This window comes from Microcaecilia unicolor, chromosome 1 (genome assembly GCF_901765095.1).
Source record: "Microcaecilia unicolor chromosome 1, aMicUni1.1, whole genome shotgun sequence".
Classification (NCBI taxonomy): domain Eukaryota; kingdom Metazoa; phylum Chordata; class Amphibia; order Gymnophiona; family Siphonopidae; genus Microcaecilia; species Microcaecilia unicolor.
Genome location: NC_044031.1, coordinates 538,859,520 through 538,887,479, shown reverse-complemented (window position 1 = coordinate 538,887,479; position 27,960 = coordinate 538,859,520).

The following is a 27,960-nucleotide window of genomic DNA, read 5'->3' as shown; positions in this document are numbered from 1 at the left end:
GCCTGCATGTGTAAGTGTACACTCATCCATGAAAGTGCTGGTATTCTGTACATTTGCACACGTGAGTGGCACATAAGTGGACATTAGTTCAGGCAGTCGGTTAGAGAATTACCCGTCATATGTATTGCCATTGTAAAATGGGTAATACACATATGGTTATCTGCTTATATTTAGGTGCCTAGAAGTATATGGGTGTATGCCTATGTTTAGGTGTCTATTCTAAAAATACAATACATTTCTTATATTCCGTGATTTCCAGAATTCTGGTTCATCACAGATTCTAACAAAGAAGCCAGTCATTTAGTGGGAAATGTTGACATAAATAACTCAAAAGATAGGAGGTTGGTAATTCCAGTGGTAAATCAAATTGTGGTAAAATCCTTTGATATCTTCTCCACACATCTCCGTTTTCTTTTGCTTTAAATTCCTCCACTAGCATCATGGTTAAACTAATACCATTGTATGCATGGATTTACTGTTCTTGTTTATTACTGCAAAATTAAGTGAAATATTTCAGGATTAAGGATTAAGGATTTTTTCTGCTCTTTTTTTAATGACTTACATACAGGGGCAACGAACACCTATCCCAGAGACACTAAAAGTTACTTATGAAGAGTTAACTTTTTAAACTATTTTCAACATAAAATTCTATTTTATTCAAGTAAAATGACTCATAAAAGTTTCCTACAACATATGTGTAAAAGTGTGTGTGTTGCCAAGAACACATGCATTTTTATATGACCTATATGGTGGCGACAAACAGGATGCTAGGAATTATTAGAAAAGGGATGCAAAATTAGACCCAAGAATATTATAATGCCTCTGTATCGCTCTATGGTGCAACCTCACCTTGACTGTTCAGTTCTGGTCACCGTATCTCTAAAAAGATATAGCGGAATTAGAAATGAATCAAAGAAGAGCGACCAAAATGATAAAAGGGATGGAAATCCTATCATATAAGGAAAGGTTAAAGAGGTTAGGGCTCTTCAGCTTGGAAAAAAGACAGATGAAGAGGGATATGATTGAGGTCTACAAAATCCTGAGTGGTGTAGAATGGGTAAAAGTGAATCAATTTTTCTCTCTTTCAAAAAGTACAAAAACCAGGGGGACACAATAAAATTGCGTGGAAATACTTTCAAAACAAATAGGAAATATTTTTTCACTCAATGAATAGTTCAGCTCTGGAACTCTTTGTCATAGGATGGAGAAGTTCCTGGAGGAAAAGTCCATAGTCTGCTGTTGAGATAGACATGGGGGAAGCCACAGCTTGTCCTGGGTTTTGTAGCATGAAATGTGCTATTAATTGGGTTTCTGACAGATACTTCTGACCTGGATTGGCCACTGTTGGAAACAGGATACTGGGCTAGATGGATATTGGTCTGACCCAGTATGGCTAGTCTTATGTTCTTATGTTCTGGAGCAGAGTTTGGGAGGAGTATGGATGGAGTCATGATTTACGTATGTATTTTATAAATTATAGGTTGTGAAGTACAACGGGGTTCTCCACTTTCCCTGATTCTTGTAAATAATTTTTTTCAGCTCATTAGGTACCAAATTTAAATCAATGGGCTTGTCCTACTATATTTAATCTGATTAAATTCCAATTATGCTCTCAGTTGCTGAGACATTTTGAGTTTATTACTTTAAATGCATCTCAGCTTGAATAACTAGCCATATTCTTAAGCTAGTATAGAGAAAACAATACTACTTTGGGTAGGTAGCAAGGCAAGTCCCATGCCATCAACTGGTCTTACATTAGATTATAAAGTTACTAGCCGTTTAGTCCGTTAAAACGGGCAAGATTTTTGTTTGGCAAAATTCCTCTGTCCCCTGCCCTCTCCCCTCCCCTCCATCCATGTGCATCTTCTTCCTTTCTTCCCTCTTCTCCATCCATGTCCAGCATTTCTCCTGCCCTCTCCCCTCCCCTCCATCCATCTATGTCCGTTAGCTCTCCTCTCTCCCCTGCCCTCTCCACCCATGTCCAGTGATTCTCTTTTACCCCATGTCCTCCCCTCTCATTCTTACCCCCTGTCCTCCCCATCATTCACATCCAGTTTTTTTCCTCTATCCCCTTCCCTCTCCTCTATCCCCTCCCCTCCATCCATCCATCCATGTGCATCTTCCTGTCTTCCCTCACCTGCATCCATGCCCAGCATTTCTCCTTCCTTCACCTGCATCCATGCCCAGCATTTCTCCTCCCCTCCCCCACCGAGGTTGCCGCCACCGCCGCCACCCCTCCCCCACCAAGGTCGCCGATACCGCCCCTCCCCTCGGGGTCGCCGCCTGCCCTATTGTGTCGACATTGTAAGTAGTATACTGTGCCATACTTAGGGATGAAAGGGGGTACCTACATGTGGGTACAGTGGGTTTTGGGTGGGTTTTGGAGGGCTCACATTTACCAACACAAGTGTAACAGGTGTGGGGGGGGGGGGGTGGACCTGGGTCTACCTGCCTGAAGTGCACTGCATCCACTAAAACTGCTTTAGGGACCTGCATACTGCTGTGATGGAGCTGGGTATGACATTTGAGGCTGGCATAGAGGCTGGAAAAATGTTTTTTTAATTTTTTGGGGGGTGGGAGGGGGTTGGTGACTACTGGTGGAGTAAGGGGAGGTCATCCTCGATTCCCTCTGGTGGTCATCTGGTCAGTTCAGGCCCCTTTTCGAGGCTTGGTCGTGAAAGAAAAAGAACCAAGTAAAGTCGTCCAAATGCTTGTGAGGGACACCCTTGTTTTTTCCATTATAGGCCGAGGACGCCCATCTCTTAACCACGCCCCGTCCCGCCTTCGGTACACTGCCAACACGCCCCCGTGAACTTTGGTCATCCCCGCGATGGAGAGCAGGTGAAGATGCAAAAAATCGGCTTTCGATTATGCCGATTTGGGCGACCTCGGGAGGACGCCCATCTCCTGATTTGTGTCAGAAGATGGGTGTCCTTTCCTTTCGAAAATAAGCTAGATAGATGCCTACGCAACTTAGTAAAAGGGCCCCTAAATTACTTTAACTACAGATGATGATATATGAAGTTTAAGATACATTAAGAAAATTACTTTCACACAATTTTTGATGGAAGTCACTTTAATTATTCAGAGAATTGAACCGATGAGGAAGTAATGAATCATTATCACTTGTTGGACTGTTGTTCTGATGAGAGAGTAACATCTTCTGATAGTCCTAAAATAATGCCTTATAGGTAAATTTAAAATCTTGGTAGTGGTGCTTAATGATGAATAATAGTGATTTGTTGCACCCTAAACAAGCTATCTGTTGTTGGGTTTCAGTTGCCAGGCATGTAGGAACATATGGTGCTTATTTTTGAAGCATATGGAAATCCAAGATGATGGGATGGTCATGTATGTTATTTATTTGGATTTTGCTCTCACCTTTTGTAGTAATAGCTCAAGGTGAGTTTTATTCAGGTACAGTGGGTGTTTCCCTGTCTATGGAGGGCTCACAATCTAAATTTGTTCCTGTGACAATGGAGGGTTAGGTGATGTGCCCAAGATCACAAGGAGCTGTAGTAGGATTTGATCCAGGCACCTCTGGATATAAAGACTTGTGCTTTAATCACTGGGCCTCACACCTACTTAATCCTGCAGTGGCTGCTATCCCCTTCTTCTCCTTTGAAAGTGAAACTGGAAAGAAATGCCAGGCTCTTTGACAGCTTCTGGTATTATGGGTATTCTGAACAGAACAGCACACAGATCTGAGAAGTAGGACATCCAAGCCAGAATAGGGATGTTCCATGTCAGAATGTCCCAAGTGGACATCCATCTCACATGTATTTCTCAACAGGAAATACATCAAAATTTCCTGTTCAAAAATATGTGAGATGGGCATCTGTGTGCTGGAGACATCCAGCATGAATAGCCATTTTACAAGTTGGAACATCCAAATTATGAGCAGAGGAAAACAAAGGACATGAATGTCTGTGTAGCAGCATTCTTAGAAAATGGCCAGTGGTTAGTGCAGTGTACTGTAAACTAAGGGACCCAGGTTCAAATCTCATTTGAATTCTTTTTTTTTTTTTGGTAATTGTGAGCCCTCCAGGAACAGCAAAAATACCTACTGTATCTAAATATATAAGGCACCTGCAAGCCTGAAGGTTATTGAAGTGGTGTGCATTCAGGTACAGTAGGTATTTTTCTGTACTTGGAGGGCTCAAAATTATATTTTAAAAAAGAGTTAAAGTAGGATTTGAATCTGGGTCCCTTGGTTTCCAGTCCACTGCACTAACCACTAGGCTGTTCCTCTGCTTTGTACAGGCATCTGTGTGGCCATTTTCTAAGAATGCTGCCATATAGATGTCCATGTCTCCAGCACACAGATATTAATCTCACATATTTTCAGACAGGAAATGTTGATGTATTTCCTGTTTGAAAATACATGTGAGATGGGTGTCCATTTGGGACATTCTGTTGTGGAACATCTCTATTCATGCTCTCTTTTTCAAAAGTGGATTGAGCTAGTTTTGGAGGAACGCATTATGCTGTTTTTTTTTGCTCTGTTGTGAACCTGCTTTCATTTTCAAGCCCCTGATGCAGCCCTAGTGGGCGAAACACAGTCTGTGTCGGGCGTTTTTTTAGAATAAAGTTGTACACTATACCAGGGGTGTGCTGGTAAATTTTTAACAACAGGCTCTTTCTCCGGACGTAGCCAGCTCTGCAGTTGGAAGGGCTAGGGGTGGCCGGGGTGGGGGGCAGCAACACTTGCCTCTCTCTCCTCCCTCCCTTCATGCGGGCACGCTAGGCATACCTTTGCTGGCAGCCAATAAATGGACTGCCACCACTCCCAACGTCTTGCTCTGAGCAGGATGCTGAAACTTCTCACACATGCTGGAGAAGTCCCAGCCTGCTGCTCAGAGCTGGGAACAAGGAACGGGGAGCAGCAGTAGTCTATTTACTTGGCTGGCAGGGCTCAGCATCTCCACCAGCAAAGTAAAAGAGAATTCAGCAGGGGGCCCAAGCCTAGGGTTACCATATGGCTCCAGAAAAAGGAGGACACATTGATCCAGTCCGAGTTTTGCTTCCATTGAAAGCAATGGAAGTAAAACCCAGACTGGCTCAATCTGTCCTCTTTTTTCTGGAGCCATATGGTAACCCTACCCAAGCCCACATTTTGGGAGCCAGTTGTTAAAGTAGCCATGGAGGGCCCTACTTTAACAACCGGCTCCCAAAATTCTTAAAAACTTAACAACCAGCTCTTGCGAGCCTGTGAGAGCCTGCTCCAGCACACCACTGCACTACACCTTGATTGATCCGCTTCTGTTTGCTTCCACGTTGAATTTTGCGGATCATCTGCCTTCTTGTTTTCTTTCACTCATATGAACAGGCTTCTGAAACCAGACTGTCTGAGTCCTTATTCTCAGTCCCTTGTAAAAGTATTTTTGGAAGTAATTTATTAAAAAAAATAGACTTTACAATCTACATTTTTAAGATGACCAAGTCTAAATGTTAAAAAATCAAGATTGCTGATATAAGAACAAATGTTTTAAGCATTTTACAGAAGGAAGCGTAAGGTATAATAAGGTGAACTTCAACAGGGACATTATTCCATATCTTAGCTCCCTGGAATGTAAATGGGTGTTCCCAAATCAACTTTGAATTCATCTTCTATACAGAGGGAAATATCCAGCGATAAAAATTTCCAGCTTCTCAAATGGCTTCTATTGATAGTAAATGAAAAAAGCCCACATACTGATTCTGAGTTCAAGCCATAAAAGCTCTTATATACTAGGCAAACAACTTTAATTTTAACCAATGCAAGTTATTTAGAAGTGGGATAGCCTCATTAAACTTTCCAAAATTAAAGATCAGTCTTACATATGTATTTTGTATTAATTGAAGTTTCTTTAACTGTTTATTAATAGAGCAGTATAAAGAATTACAGTAATTCAAATGAGGATAAGAACTGCTTGAACTGACGGGGCTCAAGGAGCATCTGACTGCCCTGAATTTATACAGCTTATTTATTTATTAACCAAATCATTAATCTGGCTTTCAAATGACAATATAGAGTCCAGGATGATCCCTAGTATCCTAGATTTAGCTTCAAATTTTGCAATGTATAAATAAATATCCTTAATTATTACTGTTTCTTTTTGCTGAATCTATTGGAGATTTTATTTCATTTTCATTAACACACTGATTTAATCCATTAATATCTGCTTTAACAGTACTCTGTTGTGAAACCAAAGTATCCATGTTTTGAGAAAGTACCCCCATCTGTCCCAGAAAGGACTTTTCTAATCTCAAGGGGGTCAAAAAGCAAACTACAGAATCGGCAGTTTCAGTTCCCAGAGGAGATATGCTGCAGACTAACTCTACAGACCCAATGGAGAAAGAAGGGGGGGGGGCAACTTGCCCAGCAAGCTTAGGGGCCCTTTTACTAAGGTACGCCAAAAAGTGGGCTGTAAAAGTGTAAAAAAGGCCTTTTTTTACAATTTTTGCCGAAAATGGATGTGCGGTAAAATAAAAATTGGCACGTATCCATTTTGGGTCTGAGACCTTACCACCAGCCATTGACTTTAGCAGTAAGATCTCATGTGTTAACTATGCGGTAATTGTCTATGTGGGTAGAATGATGTTTACCACCCGGTTTCTACCACACACCAGAAAATAAAAATTATTTTCCGGCGCTCGTAGCAGATGTGCTTCAAAAATGAAATTACCACAAGGGCTACATGGTAGCCGGATGGTAACTCAAAACTGGCATGTGTTGGGCACATGTAGGCACCTACGTAACTTAGTAAAACGGCCCCTTAGAGAACATCAAGCCAATAGAAAGAGTCCCATAAGACACAGGGATCTGAAACGTGCTCTGGAAGAGCCTATTATAGAGAACTACAGGATTACAGGGATTTGAAGTTCAAGGGCACAACTTTGTTTAATGATGCAGGCAACGTAATCTGTTTCAGGCGATGCTTAACATATATACATAAACAACAGCCTACCTCCATGAACAAGTATACAGGTATTTTCTATTATTTGGCCTCCAATGCCAAGAAGAACCTGCATGCATTTGCACTGTTTACATGAAATGGTGCTATTTTATTCAAGCACAATGATCTTTTGATTTATAGCTCAAATATATAAAAAGAGGAATAGAATTAATATAAGCAGAAGTTCTTTAGAAGTGAGCAGAGGGCATTAATTGCTTCAAATTAATCAATGTCAGCACTCAGGAATACAAGATCATTCATTTGGAACAGTCCCTTCATCAATGCATGGCAGTACAGATTTCACATACATATTTAGTATTGAAATAATAACTACTGATAATAAATACAGTTTAGATTTTCCTTTTCTAGAACAGTGATTCTCAGTCCAGTCCTCAGGATACACCTAGTCAATCAGTGACATCCATGATGAATATACATCAGCTAGATTAGCATGGAATGAAGGCATATTTATTGTGCATATCATCAAAACCAGACTGATTGGGTTAAGAACCACTGGTCTAGAGTCCTGGAATGTACTTGCCACCTGAAACAAGTTGCATGAAGGTTAATCCCCTTCCTATTTAATGAAATTTTCCCATGCACAATTTTGAACACCATATATAGAATCCAGGGGAAAATGGGCTGTTGCCTTAGTTGCAGGTATAGTATATAAGAATGAAAGTAGTTGGGCTCAGACCATAGATTCCTGGTATATTATAAAGAGGATGTGAAAATAGGTTGATTTTATATTAATCTAATTTTCTTCATTATGAAAGGCATTGGAACATATTCAAACCTGTCACCCATTTTTCATGAAAAAAAAAAAAGAATCAGTTGGTAAGTTTCAGAAATTCAACCTTTTTATTTTTGGCACAGAAAATGTTTTTATTTGACGTACAAGTAGAAAAAAAGAATGGTGCACAGCAAATGGACCCTACCACCAGGCCTTCACAGGAGCCTGGCAGTAGTACCAGTGTGTGCCATGTAAGGACACAAAAAAGCACAAATGGACCTTCAGGAGCAGGACAATGAGAGGATTTTTATTAAGGAGACCCAACATGGGCTGTGTTTCGGTGACAAATCACCTGCATTGGGGTCATAATTTTTTTTCAGGTTTTCTTGTAAAATAATGCAGGTCTGCCACTAACAGAACATGTAATAAAAAAAAAACCTGTAGTACTGCCCTTGCTGAAAACACCCTTACCACCTCCTCCTAAATAGGAGGTGATAAGAGTTTCCCCAGAAAACGGCCACACAGCAAGCGCTTAACTTACCGTACAGCCATTTCTGTTTAAAAAAAAAACCCAAACATCTTTTTATCTGCTGCAGTAATCGGGGCCTCGGCACATGGCATACCCATGTGCTGACATCACTGCTGGGGTCTTTTTATTGCAGCTTGGTAAAAGGACCCCTTAACATGGCATAATATACAATATTTAATGATTACAGTGAATACATGTAATTTTGCACTGAATAATGGTCCAGATTGTGGACTTAATTTGGGCTGCAAAAACCCAAGGGAACAGTACAGTTTAGATGATGAAGTACTTTTGTACAAACAGACCGTGATCAATGATGACCAGCGTTTCATACAGCTGCATCAGGGTCAGTCATTCAGAAAATTTAATCCCTGTTCAAAAAAGCTGACAGAAATCCATCAGCTTTTTTGAACGGAGTTTAAATTTTCTGACCAACTGACCCTGATGCAGCTCTACGAAACGCTGGTTATCGTTGGTCATGGTCTGTTTGTACTATAGTTGTAAGAAAGAGACTCCACAGCTAAGTATTTAAAGCTGTGTTTTGATCACGTTTGTGTCTGTTCGCTTCACGAGTTTGTGATTACACTTATCAGGGAGGCTTTTTGCCAGTGATGAAGAAGTCCTGCTCTTTCAGCTATTAGTTGGGAGCTTCTTAAGGCTTTTTCCTCCCTGTTTATTATTATTACTAGCTCCAATTGTTCCACTGCTTACAGATAAGAATATAGAGAATCTTTTTCCTTTTTGTATGGTTTGACATTTTTGATTCTCTTCATTGATTTTGTACTTCACGTTAATTAGCCAGCGAAGACCAGCTGGACATTAATCATCAATTCATCATGCACTGATATTTATATGATTTGATTTGATATTTAGCCCATCCCCTGACAATGCTCACAGATTAGGATTAGCGAACAAGTATATAAACTAAGGACTAACAATTTAGAATTTTTTTTTAGTTAAACATTATAACAATATTCAAAATTTCTGAAATATGAGATTGCCTGTTAAATGCACAGTAATGTTGTTAGTGACCTATCCGGCTTATTTTCGAAAGGGATCGCCGGCGATCTTCCGACACAAATCGGAAGATCACCGGCGATCTCTCCATCCCGGCCAAATCGGTATTATCGAAAGCCAATTTTGGCCGGCCCCAATTGCTTTTTAGTTGTGGCACTGGCCAAAATTCAAGGGGGCGTGTTGATAGGGTAGCGAGGGCAGGAAGGGTGCGGGGCGGGGTTACGAGATGGCCGGCTTCACCTTATTATAAAAAAAAAGGCCGGCTCGAATGAGCATTTCGTCGGCCAGACTTGGTCCATGTATTTTTAGGACCAAGTCCCAAAAAAGAGCCCCAACTGACCAGATGACCACAGAAGGGAAGCGGGGATCACCTCCCCTTACTCCCCCAGTGGTCACCAACCCCCTCCCACACACACAAACAAAAACAATTAAAACATTTTTTGCCAGCCTGTATGCCAGCATCAAATGTCATACCCAGCTCCCTGACAGCAGTATGCAGGTCCCTGGAGCAGTTTTTAGTGGGTGCAGTGCAATTCAGGCAGGTGGACCTAGACCCATCCCCACCCCCTACCTGTTCCACTTGTGGTAGTTAATGTTGAGCCCTCCAAAACCCCCCAACACCCACTGTATCCGCATGTAGGTGTCCCCCTTCACCCCTTAGGGCTATGGTAATGGTGTAGAGTTGTGGCAAGTGGGTTTTGGGGGGGATTTGGGGGGCTAAGCACACAAGGGAAGGGTGCTATGCACCTGGAAGCTATTTTAATTTTTTAATTTTTTGTAAGTGCCCCCTCGGGTGCCCGGTTTGGCGTCCTGGCATGTCAGGGGGGCCAGTGCACTACAAATGCTGGCTCCTCCCACGGCCAAATGCCTTGCATTTTGCCAGGTTTGAGATGCCGGGTCCGGTTTTCATTATGGCTGAAAACCGAAGCCGGCCATCTCATCTAAACCCGGCAATCCTTTTCTGAACCCGGCGAGCGATTTGGCCGGCGCCAAGCGTATTTTGAAAATATGCTTGGCTCCGCCCACTTACAGCGCCAGCCCCAAAGATGGCCGGCCATCGATTTTGTGGTGCCGTTCAATCATGCCCCTCTAGGTCTCTTAATTTTGTGCCAATATATCCATCCATCCATCCATCCATTTCTCCCTTTTTCTCAGCCCCCTTCCCCATGAGACTGTCGTTGGAATGCTTTTCTCTCTCTCTCTCTCTCTCTGTTTATATAGATCCTTAGATGGATCAAATTAGATTACACAAAAATACCAAAAAAAGATGACATTAAGTACTTTATGAACAAGCAATGTCTTTAAATGTTTCTGAAAGGACAAAAAAGAGCTCAGAGTTCTCAACTTCTTGGGTAAAGAGCATCAAACTTGAATAGACCTATAACAGACAGAGGGGTCCTTTTACAATGGTGTGCTAGCTTTTAAGCGCGTGCTAAAAATAAGCACATGTTAAATGTTAGAGTCGCCCATATATTTCTATGGGTGTTGCTAGCATTTAGCATGCATTAATGATTAGCACACCCTAAAACCTCTAGCACGCCTTTGTAAATGAATCCCAGAGTTTTTCAAAGCTTTTTTGTAGCGGACTGTCAATACTGAAAGAAAATAAAGCATACATGATTCATTTGCTCTCGATCTCAAGTTATTTGGAAAATAAAATACATCTATGAACTATTCTAGACTAGTAATGTCAATGATCTTATAAATCATGCATGTTAACTTAAAATCAATGCGAATCCGTATGGGTAACCAATGCAAGCGAATCAAATCAGGCGTTGCTTTGTCAAACTTCTTCCTGCAAACAATCCATTTGGCTGCAGCATTTTGGATTATCTGAAGCTTAATACACAATTTCTTCAATATTATTGAATATAAACTGTTACAATAGTTTAAATGAGATAAAATGAGTGCTCCAAGTAACAGATAAAAGTGCTCTTCAGAGAACAATTAGCAAACAGACTGAAGTTACAGTTTCTGAAAAAGGGAACTGACAATACGATTAACTTGTGGCTTGAATGATAAAGCTGAATCCAAAAAGCCCCCCAATATTTTTGAAGTATGCTCAAACTGTTATTCTAACAGTTCATGTAATATGTTGCATTGGCATAAAATTAACAGCCTTAGGCCATTAACAGACTCACCGTGCATTCAACAGCCGATCTCACATTTCAGAAATTGTTTTGAATATTGTGATAGTGTTTAATAAAGGGCTATATTTACTAAACGGCACTATGGATACATTAGCGTTTTTATTGCACACTAGTAAAAAAGGCCAGTTTCTGGTTGAAATGAAACGGGCGCTAGCAAGGTTTTGCGTGGAGTGTGTATGTTTGAGAGAGTGTCTGTGAGAGTGACTGTGTGAGAGTGAGAATGTGCAAGTGTGTGTGTGTGACAGAGAGTGGGTGTGAGTGTGTCTGTGAGAGTGCGTGTGTGTATGTGAGAATGAGTGTGTGCGAGTGCGTATGTGAGACAGTGAGTGTCCTTCCCTGTCCCCCCTGTCAGGTGTCAGGACTGGGGGGACTGTGGACAGTCATGAAGGCAGCCCCTACCAAAATAATGAAAGCAAGACCATTTGTATAATAATCACTGCATTCCAGAGAACAAAATGGAGCAAGTTACTACTACTACTAGGGTTACGCAGCGCTGTACAATTTAACATAGAAGGACAGTCCCTGCTCAAAGGAGCTTACAATCTAAAGGACAAATGTACAGTCAGTCAAATAGGGGCAGTCTACATTTCCTGAAAGGTATAAAGGTTAGGTGCCGAAAGCAACATTGAAGAGGTGGGCTTTGAGCAAGGATTTGAAGATGGGTAGGGAGGGGGCTTGGCGTAAGGGCTCAGGAAGTTGATTCCAAGCATAGGGTGAGGTGAGGCAGAATGAGCGGAGCCTGGAGTTGGCGGTGGTGGAGAAGGGTACTGAGAGGAGGGATTTGTCCTGTGAGCGGAGGTTACGGGCGGGAACGTAAGGGGAAATGAGGGTAGAGAGGTAATGAGGGGCTGCAGACTGAGTGCATTTGTAGGTAAGAAGGAGAAGCTTGAACTCTATGTGGTATCTGATTGGAAGCCAGTGAAGTGACCTGAGAAGAGGGGTGATATGAGTATATCGGTTCAGGCGGAATATAAGACGTGCAACAGAGTTCTGAACAGATTGAAGTGGGGATAGATGGTTAAGTGGGATGCCAGTGAGGAGTAGGTTGCAGTAGTCAAGGCGAGAGGTAATGAGAGCGTGGATGAGAGTACAGGTGGTGTGCTCAGAGAGGAAAGGGTGAATTTTGCTGATGTTAAAGAGAAAGAAGCGACAGGACTTGGCTATCTGCTGGATATGCGCAGAGAAGGAGAGGGAGGAGTCGAAGATGACTCCGAGGTTGCGGGCAGATGAAACGGGGAGGATGAGGGTGCCATCAACTGAGATAGAGAGTGGAGGAAGAGGAGAAGTGGGTTTTGGTGGAAAGACGATAAGCTCGGTCTTGGACATGTTCAGTTTCAGGTGGCGGTTGGACATCCATGCAGCAATGTCGGATAAGCAGGCCGATACCTTGGCCTGGGTCTCCGCGGTGATGTCTGGTGTGGAGAGATATAGCTGGGTGTCATCAGCATAAAGATGATACTGGAAACCATGAGATGAGATCAGTGAGCCCAGGGAAGAGGTGTAGATTGAAAAAAGAAGGGGTCCAAGGACAGATCCCTGGGGAACTCCAACAGAGAGCGGGATGGGGGTGGTGGAAGATCCATGAGAGTGTACTCTGAAGGTGCGGTGGGAGAGATAGGAGGAGAACCAGGAGAGGACAGAACCCTGGAACCCAAATGAGGACAGTGTGGCAAGAAGTAAATCATGATTGACAGTATCAAAAGCTGCGGATAGATCAAGGAGGATGAGGATGAAGTAGTGGCCTCTGGATTTGGCAAGGAACAGGTCATTACAGACTTTAGAGAGTGCCGTTTCTGTCGAGTGTAGAGGGTGAAAACCGGATTGAAGCGGATCGAGGATGGCATGAGAGGAGAGAAAATCAAGGCAGCAGCTGTGAACAGCACGCTCAAGTTCCCACATGCTATCTTTTGCTTTCTGTATTCAGTAGCTGACAGGCTTGCTAGACTTACCTAAGTGGCTGCAGCTGCAATACACTGAAAAGAAAGCAAGGAAACCTATGAGACGTAGATACGGCCGTCCCCTTGGCCTCTGACGCTCCTCCCTTCTTCTATTTGACTTCCCTCTCATAGGTCCGTCATTCAGTGTGACGCTCCTCCCTTTTCCTGTTTCAGTTCCCTTTGATAGGTCAGTTGGCCTCTGACGCTCCTCCCTTCTTCTATTTGACTTCCTTCTGATAGGTCCGTCATTCGTTGTGACGCTCTACCCTTTTCCTGTTTCAGTTCCCTTTGATAGGTTAGAGCAGTGCAACTGTGACACTCCTCCCTTCTCTGATAGCTCAGGGCGGGGCAGAGATGTAGTGTGCTTAAAAATGGTTACAGAGCTTCGAACATACGAACTGTTGAAGCCTCAGAGTGTGCTTTAGAACATTGAGGGTGCTTTTTATGTGCAGATGGAGCGTGGCCTACGGCCCAGATGGGCGTGGCTGAGACTGAGGGTGAGTAGTCCGAATAGCCTAGCCTACCAGGAGGACAGGAGTTCAGGACAGATGGAGTGAGCTTCAGAACGTCTGAGGGGGGATTTTATTTATATAGATAAGTGGTTTACATGCGTTAAATGCTAACGCATCCATAGAAATGTATAGGCGCGTTAGCGTTTAATGCGCCTTAAATTTACAGGCACGTTAAAAATGCTAACGCACCTTAGTAAACATACCCCAAAATGTACTAAGCAATGAGACCTTAGTTTATATACTTGTTTGCTATTCCAAATCTATGAGCATTGTCAATGATGAGCTAAATATCAAATCACATAAATATCAATATGTGATGAATTGATGATGAATGTCCACCTGGTTTGACTGATTAACGTCAAAGAAGAGGAGTGCAAGGCCACAGTGGTGGTAATTTTACAAATCATTCTGATGACCAAATATTTTGAGTAAAGGGTAGATTATTGGAAACATTAATCAATATTCTAATAGCAGGCTAATTTTAGTGCATATGCATTTACCGCAGGAAGATATGTTTTATAAATATAAGAAAATAATGAATACATTATAACATAATTTCAAACCACACTCGAGGCTAGAGAATTTCCTAAAACATTTTCTTTCACTTGATGCTCTGCTGCTGTGGATTTCAAAGAAACAGGAAAATGAAGGCAGATAAAGACCATATGGCCTATTCAGTCTTCCCATCCATTGCTAAAATCTCTTCCTTTCCCCTACAAATCCTATGTACTTCTTCCAAGCTTTCTTGAATTCAGATACACTTTTTTTCTCCACTACCTCCAATGGGAGGCCATTCCTGAAATTCACCACATTTTCTGTGAAGAAGTACTTTCTCAGGTTACTTCTTAAGTCTGTCCCCTTTCACTTTCATCCTATACCCCCTCATTCCAGAGCTTCTTTTCAATTGAAAGAGACTCGTCTGTGTACATTTACGCCATGGAGGTATTTAAACATTCTATCATGTCTACCCTCTCCCACCTTTCTTCCAAAGTATACATATTTTTTAATGTATATTCCACAATTATCTACAACCCTAAATGGATTACATGATAACATACACAGTTTTGATAAAACTATCATCACAATATCACAGATTACATATATTCATTGCCATCATATAGAGTTTACAATAACACAGTCCTTATCAAATAGGCATAATAAAATCAGTAAAATATCAGACTCTATGATATAAATATTTTATCTTCATGAACAGCAAATGCTCATTGAAACAACACAGGTTTTAATGCTTTTTAAAAATTGTTCTATGCTCCTCATTGATCTCATTACATCAGGTACGGCGTTCCACAGGTTACGTTCTACAACATAAAAAATAGATTTACTATATTCTTTCAAGTAATTGTCTGAAAAGAAGGGACATTTAGGAGATCGCAGTGGCTGATCTCAAGGGTTGATGGAGATGTAAAGTTGAAGATAGCACTGGAGAAACTTTGTTAGTTAAAATCTTAAACTCAAGCAACCTTATATTGTGCGCTATAATCAATGAGAAGCCAATGCAATTGCCTCATAGCAGGACCTAGAATGACACCTAGGAAATATATAAACTTTCAGAATTGAATGTCAATGCCAACAATGCTAAAAGACTCCAGGGCCCCCTCAATAAAATGACTATTCAACAATATAACCTGTGTTTTAGTCACATTCACTTTCAGATGATTAACTCTTATTCATTGACCTACTGTATTCAAATAGAGGCATAGTAATCAATACTATCTGAAACAGATTTATCAGTTTTGAAAAAAAATTGTATGCCATCTACATAGATTTGATAAAACAATTCTAAAACAGCTAACATATAAAAGATGGATAAAAATATTAAACATAGTGGCAGATTATAACAAACCCTCTGGTACACCAGGAGATAAATTAACACAAGCTGATTTATCCTTATCCCTGATGACACAATATTGCTGCTGTTCCAAAAACAAACAGAACCATTTGAGAACAGTGTGGCTTTGTAAAAGAATTCCTTAATATACAATTTCGTCAATGCCAGAGTGTGACTTATAGTGTGGAATGTAGCAGATATATCTAAAGAAACTAATATGAACACTTTTGAAATACAAAATGTATCTGTAAATTATTGACTTGAAATACAATCAACTGTACATTCTAATGTCAAATCAAAAAACGCTAACTTTCTTACAGTAGTAAATAATTCCCTAGACTGCATAGAGGAAGACTCAATAGATTTGCTATAATATTCTTTCTTTGCTCTCAAGTAGCTGAGTTATATAAATGCATTTTAAAATTATAACTCTTTAAAGTCTCCCGAGATGGATACTTCCGTCATTCTCGTTCATACTGTCTACCATTGTTCTGAACTGTACAGCGTAGCTGATCAAACATAGTAACATAGTAGATGGTGGCAGAAAAAGACCTGCACGGTCCATCCAGTCTGCCCAACAAGATAAACTCACATGTGCTACTTTTTGTGTATACCTTACCTTGATTTGTACCTGTCCTTTTCAGAGCACTGACCGTATAAGTCTGCCCAGCACTATCCCCGCCTCCCAACCACCAGCCCCGCCTCCCACCACCGGCTCTGGCACAGACCGTATAAGTCTGCCCAGCACCATCTCCACCTCCCGCCACCGGCTCTGCCACCCAATCTCGGCTAAGCTCCTTAGGATCCATTCCTTCTGAACAGGATTCCTTTATGTTTATCCCACGCATGTTTGAATTCCGTTACCGTATGATTTTCCGTTACCATATGATTTTCATGAATGCAGTGTTTTACTAAGGGCATAAGTAATTTTTCTTTTTGAATGCAGTATTTATGTTCAATTAGTCGCGTTTTTAGCATACGCTTAGTTTGTCCAATGTATCTTAACTCATGTGAGCAAGTGAACAGGTATATCATTGCTTTAGAAGTACAATTAGTTGTACATCTCAATTGGATATATTTCTTGTTGATATTATCCCAGATCTGGTTGGTCTCCTCCATAATGTTACACATAATACAGTTACCGCATTTAGTATGGCCAATTGCATTCAGATCTTTTTTTGTCCATACATCAGAATGGCATAATACAGATAAACAGAAAGTAATGCAATATTAGTAATGTACCTTCAGCGAAGATAAGACCAACTGTGTTTATGATAATGCTCCTGATCAGGAGTCCTAAAATAGTAATTCCTGGTTCTGGTTCTGTTGTTTCAAGGATGTGGTTTCTGGGTGTGTTTGCATCCAGATCCATAACCCAGCGGTAACCGGGCAGTGCACAATGTTGCCCGATTACCGCTGGGTTACCGCCACACAAGCCATTTCCGGGGGTTTTCTTTTTCTCCAGAAAATGGTGTATGCTTGGGGGTGGGACTACCACTGGTGACTGTATTGGGCCAGCGGTAGTCCCAGAAATGCGAGTGGTAAGGCCGTGTTGGACTTTCTGACGCTCTGTAAAAGGGCCTCCTTGTGTGATATTCAGCACTTAACCAGCTACGGTGAACTGCATAAAGATAGGACTGACTTTTATGCGGTCCTATTTATGCAGTTACTATGGATGTTTAGTGCTGACTGAACCCCTGGAATGCCCCCAAAACAACTGGTTTCGAATTGGGCACTAACTGGGCATTTTCAGCTATGTTGTTCAGTTACGTGCCATTGAATATGACCAGTTAGCCCCGAATGAGTGATTTAACCAGTCAGGAGCCGTTTCTGGCCAATTAAATCTCTTGGAATTTTGCCCCAATGGTGTTTAAGAGATTTCTGTATGTCTCTAAGATGACTAATATGGTAAACTATATTCTTCAAACTAAATATCAAATTGTCAATATATTTTACTATTGGAGGACATCTCAAATATTTGACATTTCTTATAGTCACCTATTATTTCAGTTAAAACAGTCCTGTTAGATTTTATTTAATCTTTCTATCATTCTAGAGTCCATTATCAGATTACTCCTGCATTGAACTATGCTGTTGAAGGATTAATGCCTTGTAGATCTGGAAAGAGATGGATTATGTCTATTGGAAGAGAGCAGGTGTTGTGGTGGAATGAGCAAAATGATAAAACAGACAGGGCTGTTTTATTCATTTCTGTTTCCTGTTGTGATCTTTTTCTCCTTTTTAGTTCAACTCATTTTCATTCTTCAGTCTCTTTGTGCCTGTTTTCAAAAGTGTTTCTCCTATTCTGTGCCTACAGCAACAGCTTTTAAACCAGTTCTCTTTAAAGTTTGTCCAGTTTTTCCCCTGTTTCTCCTGTTCTTTGTATTTCTTTTTTAACTCTACATATTGCTGCCTCTATATCATATTTTGATAAAATAGTTTTGGAATGTATTTAGAGTATAAAAGGATTTTCCCATGCTTTGTGTAATTATGTAAACATTGATAGTATATATCATATACGCAAGCGCCTCACTGAATATAGTACTTAATATATGGAGATAGGTTTGCAGGAAATATTGTTTATTGAAAATTGAAAATGGAAAACTTGCTACAGGAAATGGCTGAGTGGCAAATAAAGAACTTGCCATGTGGCCATTTCGAGGGTGAGCCCTTTCCAGCACCCATTGAGATGGCCTTAAGGGCTCCCACGCTAACCCAGCATTAACCGGGCACCATGCAGCACAACCTAATTACCACCTGGTACACACCGGTGCTACAAAAATAAATATATTTTTATAGCGCCAGATATGACAGTGCGGTGGGGGAGGGAATTACCACTGGACTGCTGCGGTAGCCCGGCGGTACTTCATTTTTAGCAAGCAGTAAGCCCACATTGGGCTTATCGCAGTTTTGTAAAAGGGGCCCTTACTATTTTCATGAACAAAGCACTGCATATACTGTGACAAGGCTAGCACCCGGGGCCCCACAGAGAAGCAGCCAATCCCTGAACTGCAATCCCCAGAAGCCCTTGCAAGAAGGAGAGAGGAGGGTAGCCCCAAAAAGGAGGAATGGATTTCCAACCCCAGCAGGAGGAGCAGTGGCTCAGTGTTAGGTGAGCCAGTTACTCCCTTCCTCACTAGAGGGAGAAGGGGAGGTGAAGCTGAGTCCCTTGGCTACATCACTGGTATATAATTCCCCCAGCTGTGAGAGAAAGGAAGAGATTTCCTGGTGGCTCCCAGCAACCAGGAGGGAGAGGAAACTGATTGAGAGAGAGAATCCATGGAGTATGTGGAGGAGGGAAAGGGCCTGCCACTGGAGCTTCCCTGGGAGGGGGGGGGGGGGAGAGAATAAGCTGCCATGTGTGAGAATGTAGATGTAGCCCTGTCCAGCACATGAAGGCACTGTGAGAGGCCACAGGGGTGTGGTGCTGTGAGGTAGGAGGAGAACTGCCAGCCCTGCTCACTACAGGGTCCTCCTGAGTGCTGTGAACAGGACAGGTGAATTACATATTGATTTCCTTTGAAGAGACTGTTTGGGAAAGTTTGGGAATTATTGGGATATATAGAACAACAGGCTGAACTTTGACTGAGCCCTTCTGAGGGAGAGGGGAAGGTAGTGCAAAGGAAGTGGGCCTGAACTGTTAAGTGACTGAATGTTGGCTGGAGTTTTGAACCCGGCCTGAACCCTTTTTGTGAACTGCATTTTGATTTTGGGAGTGGAATTGAATTGAGAATAAAACACTTTGGCCCTAAGTCCAAATGGCAGTCTTGTTCTTTACCGGAAACCTGTGAGCCTAATAGGGCAGCCGGCACCAACCCAGGACGGAGGAAGTGGGCCCCTTTATAATACCCCCAAATTCTATATATGGTGCCTTATGTTGTGTGCACTAATTTGGCCACACAGCCAAATTGTGCGCACAACATAATTGATTAACAAGCCAATCAATGCCAATAATTGGTACTTAACAATCAATTAGTGGCACTGATTGGCTTTAATTAGAATTTAAGTGCACAATTTTCTAGGTGTATTCTATAATTTGGTGTGCGTAAATTCTCATGCGTGCAGTTGAAAAAGAGGGCGTGGCCATGGTTGTGGAATGGGCAGGTTATAGGCATTTCAGAAAACTATATGCACTATTATAGAATACACCCAATCTGTGCCTAACTTAGACACAGATATTTAGGCCTGGTTTTAGATGGCCTAAATGGGTGCACCTAAATTTTAGTCACAAGAATGGCGCGAGTACATATTCTATAAACTACGCAGAACTTTAGGCATAGTTTATGAAATCACACTAACCACATGGTTTTTCGGTGCCAATTTTTAAGGTGCCATTTATAGAATTTGGCCCATAGTCTCATAGCAAGAATTAAAAGTTAATGAAGCTAGGACATGGCTAGATTTATTTATGTATGTATTTTCCAAACTTCTATACCGCTTAAAGGCTAAGCGGTTTACAGAATGTAACCAAAGCATAAAATGCAAACAACTAAACATAAAATAATTTTTTTTAAATGACATAAAAAGTACAAAATTCTCATAAACATATCACAAATAATAAAACGCTGCTCTTGCTGCATCAAAACGTTTCCTCACAAGCTCAACATTAGAACGCCCATAGCTATGTACTGCTAGGTTTTAGCTGTCATTTGGCTTATTTTGATTGATATTTCCTTGGTTTTTAATCTGGTCAGTCACCTGTTACTTTTAGATCATTGCTGAGTTATTGAATTTGAAGGTAGGTGATTGACTAGATTTTTTTTTTTTTTTGCAAGATGAACAGTTTAATGTGTGGGTGAACAGAGATCTTTATGAACCCTAGAAGATAGGGACTGAGGTACTGCAGACTCAACCCTGTCTCCTTTGATATTTTCCCTTCGGCATTTGGGTGCTCTGATTGGGAGCTATTAGTCATCTTTCTGCATCAATAGTTGATTGGTTTTATAAGAGTGATTTGAAGTTGAATGGTAGTAGGACAGAAGTGTTATAGGTGAGGCCAGGGATGGAAGTTTCAGAACCTGTCACTAAATATCAAATTCTGCTCTCAAAGGCAAGGTTAGATCTCTTGGAGTGTAGTTTGTTGGGGACATTGACCTGAAAAATCATGTTTTGAGGGTAATGCTTAGGGTATATAATAAACTTGAGGTATGATGAGCATTTAGGATACGCTTCTTATGTAGGAAAGCAAGGGTAAAAGTTAGTGTGAGCTTCCTTCACTTTAAGAATAGGAAAGCTTCCTTAAGAAATTTAGTTCACATTCTTAGTTGGAGCTCAAGGCAAGTTACATTCAGGTACTGTTTTCCTGTCCCCAAATGACTTATAGTCATAATTTGCCATGCATAACATTTTAAAAGCGGGCTATCAAACCGAATGTGTGCTAGCAAATATGCAACTCTATACTACACAGTGAAGTGGATTAAAGAGCCTTACTGCTGGAGGAGTGTGGAAGCAGTTAGGTGACTGAGAAACATGTCAGACCCAGATGCTGTTTGTGCTGTCCCTTCCTCATACGTGTTTGTTTTGTAGACCGAACTCAAAATAAAAGATGGGGAGCTTGTCAACAGAAGCCTTAAGATCAGAGTGCCTGCTTTAATCTGAGTCACAGCACGTTGCCAGTGGAAGGAGCTGCAGGTTGGACTGTGCATCGAGTCTGATGACATTTGGAGTGACTGCTTTGGGCCCACAATGCAGTTAACTTATGACAGTGCAATGCTTGTGATGTGCCACTGAAATCAGACATATATGACAGTGAGCAGAAAGTAAAGGCAAGGTGATTTTTTTTTCTATGTTGTTGAGTGACTGTCACTGTGACTAGAATGTCAAAGTAACCTATTGTGTACCAGCAGCAAATCTAGAAAAGGCAACCACCTGAAATTTTTGTAGAAAGTAATTATAATTAGTATAAGTAGCTTTTGCACTGTTACCACAAATCACATGGGTTAGCAAATCTGCCGCTGATGCATGATAGATTGTTGCAGATCCCATTTTACACTGGTTTAGTGCAGATCATCCTGACACCTAACTTTAGGCACCATTTATGAACCTATCCTATGGAGGTCAATTTTATTATCAAGGCACCTATATAAAGTGGAAAAAAAAACCCCGCCTATGTTATATTTCTTTTATAAAATAGGATCTCTGAATAATTTCCAGTAGAACAAATGTTCACATACACAGTTTAATCCTCTTTGAAGGAAGCGTAATTTTCTGTATGTACTAGGTATTTTATAAAGAATCTCCCAGTTGGGCCTCTACTCTATCCCATCTACTGCCCCAGCAATGTCTACTCATTATGGGACCCTTTTACTAAGTTGCAGTAGGGGTAGCACGCCAAATCGACACTACCTCTGGGCTAGTGTGGGTGTCCGATGGTAATTTCAAAGTTGGTGCATGCTATTTCCTGCAGTAGAAAATATTTCTCTTTTCTACCATGGGGTGCGGTAATTGGGAGTGTGGGCCACATTAGCGCACACTACCTGATTACTCCATGAGTAGCGCGTGAGCCCTTACCGCTAGGTCAATGGGTCGTAGTAAATGCTTGGGCAGTAAATAGCCGCATGCTATTTTCAATTTTAGTGAATAGTCATTTACGTCCGTACAAAAAAAAAGTCCTTTTTCCCAGCTGAGGTAAAAAATGGCTCAGCATGTGCCAAATTCACGCATCTGAACTACCACAGGCCACTTTTTACCACAGCACAGTAAAAGGGCCCATATCTGCATAAAAATATGTGTCCTTGTTGGCATTAGTAATTGTATATGTGTGTTGTACCTATGCATTTTGATAACAGCTTAGAAAATGCTTTACATATAGAAAATGCTTAATGAAATTATCCCTATAGTGTTATAAAATGATCCCCAAAAAGGTTTGAATCTGAGGTAATTGATTCCTTGGTTAGTTTACACTGAGTGATGGTCATGCATGGAACTTAATCGGCTTCCTTAGCTAGACATGATACAATATCCATTGGCAGCTTTCCTCCCATTACTGTTGGCAATTGGAAGTTCTCTGCATGAGGTCTAGGGAAATGCTGTACTAATTCCATGGCACTCAAACCTTTCGGTGAACATTTCGCAGGGCTTTGTCTAGGTCAGATAGGTGGTTTCTGAATTAATTCCAGTCATACTGGCTTCCTTTCTAAAATGTGGTGTGCTATTAAAATATTACCAATTGGTTATTAAGATTTTCTATGGCAGCAACTTAAAAATAATTTGGATATCAGTTTTTGCTTACTGTTGTGTTGTGATTCTTTGCACTGTTGCCACAAGAAGGAATACCAGGTAATGGGTACCATTAGTTTTTGTAGTTAGTAGTTTTCCTGGGGTGTCGGTGACAGGAGAAATGTATGCATTAAAACAAGCAAGATGAAAAGCAGCTCTGTTTATAATTTCAGCCCAGCTGCTGTATTGATGGATACAATCTCTACCACATGCTCCAGGTGGCTTCTAATGCCTGACTCCCCGCAGAAACCTCTATTTGCACATCTTAAACCACTTATTGGATTTCAACAGGATTTTTCAGCCTGAGTGCAGTAACGGCGTTCATTTGTGTGATATTTAACTCACAAAACTATGCTCAAAAGGCATTCACGGGGGCCTTTCTTTTCTGCCTCTCTGCTACTTGTCGTTTCGTTAGATCATGTCAACTCCAGGCACAAAGTGTACCGATAAATGTATTTTGCATCATTGTTGTAATGTGGAATGAAGAGTAATTCAATTATTCAGCTCCGGGTGAATGGTGCTTTTCTTTGTCACCAGAATTCATATAAAATGCATTTAAGAGTTCTTGCATTCAAAAGTTTGCAACGGTTAACCTTTATTCAGGGCGTACATTTCAAAAGGTTCTAATCAACTTGTCTGCTGTTGTTTAAAATTTCACTTACCACTTGCTTTTGAATTGTTTCTTAGATCTTTATTCAGCATCAAAAAGACCTCTGTTTGACATACTGTAGGCTGTACAATGCTGGGCTTTGAAAGATGATGGACATAGAAGATGACTTGCACGCTCGCATTCTTTATTTCCAAATATAATGCACACATCTAGAATGTAGACCATAATGGTCCACTCCGTGGAGAAAAATTGCAATGGCATTTCAAACAATGCTCATTCCTTGACTGCTCTGTAGCTCACTCAGATATCACACTGTGCAGGTGTTTAATAAGTTAACATGCTAATTAGAGAAGGACTATAACCGCCCATGATTTATTGCAAATTCTCACCTTGTCTGCTCTTATAAAGGAAATCTATTTAGCAGCAAATCATTATGATTCTTTACATTGTTCCATATATAAATAATACACAGTATTTTTTCTTTCCAACAAGCTTCCTTATACACATTTATCTGTTGTAAAAAACAAAAAAAAAGAGCTATTTCTGCAGAATTGGACTCTTGAAACATATGCCATTTCAGATTTCTTTAAGAGAAATGATTTCTATTCATGGTAATCAAAGTCTGATAGAAGGTTTGAGTCTCCTTATAGGATCTAGCTTGTATCCTTCTAGCAGTTACAGTTAGATATTAATAAACTTCAAGCATTTATTTTCCCTTGCCAGAGCTAACATTTATAATTTAGGCCCGTGATTTATGTGAGTGAAGCAGGAGTCTAAAGTGGCCTTCTAACTACAATGTCTTATTAAAATGCTGGTAGTATGAAAGTATCACATGTAGAGAGTAATTTTGTAAGACTCCTGGGCTGTGAAGGGACATGGGAGTAATCTATAAATGGCACCCACATTTAGGCAAAAAACCCTAAAAAGGAAATGAAACCCCTATATACAGAACAGTCAAATCCAAAAGTAGGGGTGGAACAAAGGCTCTTGCAGCCAGGTGCATAGTATACAAGTCTTTGTTGCTTACCACTTATGCATCAGACCCGACATGGGGCTGTGGTTTGTTGGGAAACACCCATCTGCCTCAAGGGTCACACCCATTAGTGCACTTGTTAAATGTTCTAGCATTTCACAGTTTCCATCTTGGACCTACTCATGTTTAACTTTCCTTTATGAATGTATGACCCCTGAGGCAGACGTGTGCTTCACATTGAAACACGGCCCCATGTCAGGTCTGATGCATGAGTGGTGCCCAATAAAGACTTGAATACTACCCACCTGGCTACAAGAGCATCTTTGGTTCACCCATACTTTTGGATTTGACCCAAACTTAGGCACCAGGAAAAATCTGTGGTAAGCGCTATTCTATAACAGGTGCTCCAGGCTGAGTGCCCTTTGTAGAATAGCGCTTATAGGAGATTCCTGTGTCCAACTTGGGGCATGATGACTTACGCCTGCTGAAACCTGGTGTGCAAGTTTGGCACAGAACCCCATTATTCTCTAACACTGCATCTAAATATTGGGAACACCCCTGATCTACCCATGCCTCTTCCATGGCCATTCCTCCTTTTGGACATGCAGTGTTAGTGTTATAGAATAGCATGTAGGTAGCAGCATGTGTAAACCTAAATTATTTAACACAAATAATTGATTGTTAGCACCCAATTGACTAGTTTAGGCACACATCTGGGCTTTGTGCCCAGATTTAGGTGACCTATATATAAAAGAGTGAGTGGTGCTTACACCATACTGATCAGAACATATCATTGAAATCAAGAGGAGTATCAGAACATTCTTTGAAAAGACTCAAAACAGGTTATCGGGCCTCTTATGGAGCATCCCATCACAAGCCCCAACCTTTAAAGTCTTATATTCATCAATCATTTACTCTTCTGTATATCCCACTTGATCAATATCAATTTATTTTGTCAAAAATTACACAAATATAGCGATTTCAAAAACAAAAGCACTTATCTTCATGCAAGCAGCTGCTGCAGAGTCTTGAGAAAGATATTCACTCGACGCCCACAAATCCACAGCTACCCTTCGCGTTTTTACATCCTCATGTGCCTACTTCCACAGTCTTCAATTTTTAAAACATGATCACATCAATGTCAAAAGAATGCACTGAACTAATGTTAATACAAGCCAACTAGCGGTGTCTTCTTGATTATGCACATAAACTAAGAAGATGCCACTAGTCAGCCTGTATTAAAATTATTTCAGCATAGAGCAGATGGCTCAACACAGAGTAGATGACTTGCAATTTACCATATTATTACAAGTACAGCTTCCCCGAGGTGGCAAGGCGACTTGCTGGTTTCAAGTTAAAGAACAGCAATTCACATTCCAGTGGAATACCGTGCATCTGCACGGTCTCAACAGGGAAGTGGAATGAAGTGAGAGTGGGACTGGTTTTCATTTTTAGACCAATAGACACTGCCCTTGGAGTGATGTTGTCAAGGGCAGACTTTGTTATTTAATATTGGCGTTTTTGAGCCGTTAGCTCATCCTGGGTTTAGCCATTCCCCCATGTACATTTTTCGATATTATGCTTGTTGTTTTGAAGAATATTATAAGCGTGTTTTTTGTTATCCTTTATTGTGCTTAATATTGAGTTTCATATTTTGTTTGCAGGATTTGTTCATCTGCCAAAAGAAGCATTTTAGTGAAATGCTTTAGTGTGTTAGGGAATTTTTATTTCATCTGCACAGTTTTTGACTGGAGAGGAGCAATCATCTGGATTGAAGCATCCATCCATCGAGACATTTCAGTCAAATTTTGGACAACAGAAAAGTTTTGCAGTTCTTTGCATATGTGTCATTAGAGAAGATTTAATTCAAATGTAATTTGTACTTTTATTAGTTCCATGATTGGAACTATTAAGATTCATAGCATTTTAAGTGTGTGATGATGGGTTGGATGATGCTATCTTTTGGGTGAGCACTTGGTTCTGAGCACACTTCACATATTTAAATATATTATTTTTCATATATAAAAATATTTTTATATATAACACATTGATATTTGTTTTGTTTTATATGTATATTCATTAGGGATATCCTGTAACCCAACTGGCTGGTAGTCCCCTATAACATGTTTGAGAACCACTGGTCTAATGAACACAAAACTATAGCCTGCATTACAGTTTTCAAAATAGATTTGCTCAAGCAAGGCTCAATTTAAATACAAACCTTCAATTTTTATAGGAGGCAGAACTCCTGTTAAGCCTGCAGAAGGCAGAAGTTGTGCAAAGTGTGTATAGACTCAAGAATTTGCAAAGGAGAACAGTTGTGCATTTTTTTAAATTTATTTAAAAATTTCTATTCCGCCTACAACTAGGCAGATCACAAGGCAATACACATAATAAAAAGATAAAAACAAACATTATCAGAACAAAGCAACACATTGCTCAAAATAAAAACACAAGCAACATATCTATGCATGTTCAAACAGGAATGTCTTCAGTAATTTAGCAAATTGTTTTCTGCTGCTACACAATCTCAGGTAACCTTGCACTTTGTTCCAAATTTATGGACCTGCCAATAACTTCATTTTCAGACCGCAAGGATCTGGCAGGCTGATACTCCTGAATCATAAGGAACCAGGGAACACAATCGGAGTACAGTAGTATGTGAGCCGGCACCCAATGCAATGAGCAGAGAATCGGGGATACATGTTCAAACTGAGACACAATCCCATCAACAATCAAGCATCATCATTCTGTATCACCTGCAATGCATTGCACAGGAAATCACTAAAAACCATAGATCGAAAATCACATTTTGACAACATTGGTCTCAACTTTGCCAGTAAATGAAGCTGAAAAGACACTTTAGAAAAGGCTAAAGAGGTTAGAGGTCTTCAGCTTGGAAAAGAGATGGATGAGGGGAGATATAATTGAGGTCTACAAAATCCTGAGTGGTCTAGAACGAATAGAAGTAAATTGATTTTTTACTCATTCCAAAAGTACAAAGACTAGGGGACACTCGAGGAAGTTACATGGAAATACTTTTAAAACAAATACAAGGAAATATTTTTTTTTCACTCAATGAATAGTTGAGCTCTGGAACTCTTTGCTGGAGGAGGTGCTAATAGTGGTTAGCGTATCTGGGTTTAAAAAAGGTTTGAACAAATTCTTGGAGGAAAAGTTCATAGTCTGCTATAGAGGCAGACATGAGAAGCAACTGCTTGCCCTGGGATTTGTAGTATGGAGTGTTGCCACGATTGGGGTTTCTACCAGGTACTTGTGACCTGGCTTGCCACTGTTTAGAAAACAGGATACTGGGCTAGATGGACCATTGGTCTGACCCAGTATGGCTACTCTTATATTCTTATGACTTAACCACATGCAATACTTGATCCTGCATAGACAATAAAGGATCTAAAATTACAAACAATACATGCATACACTCCCACACTGGCATCAGAGACTCGCCTAATCTCACTGTCTGGCAGAGAAGTAAATCCTCA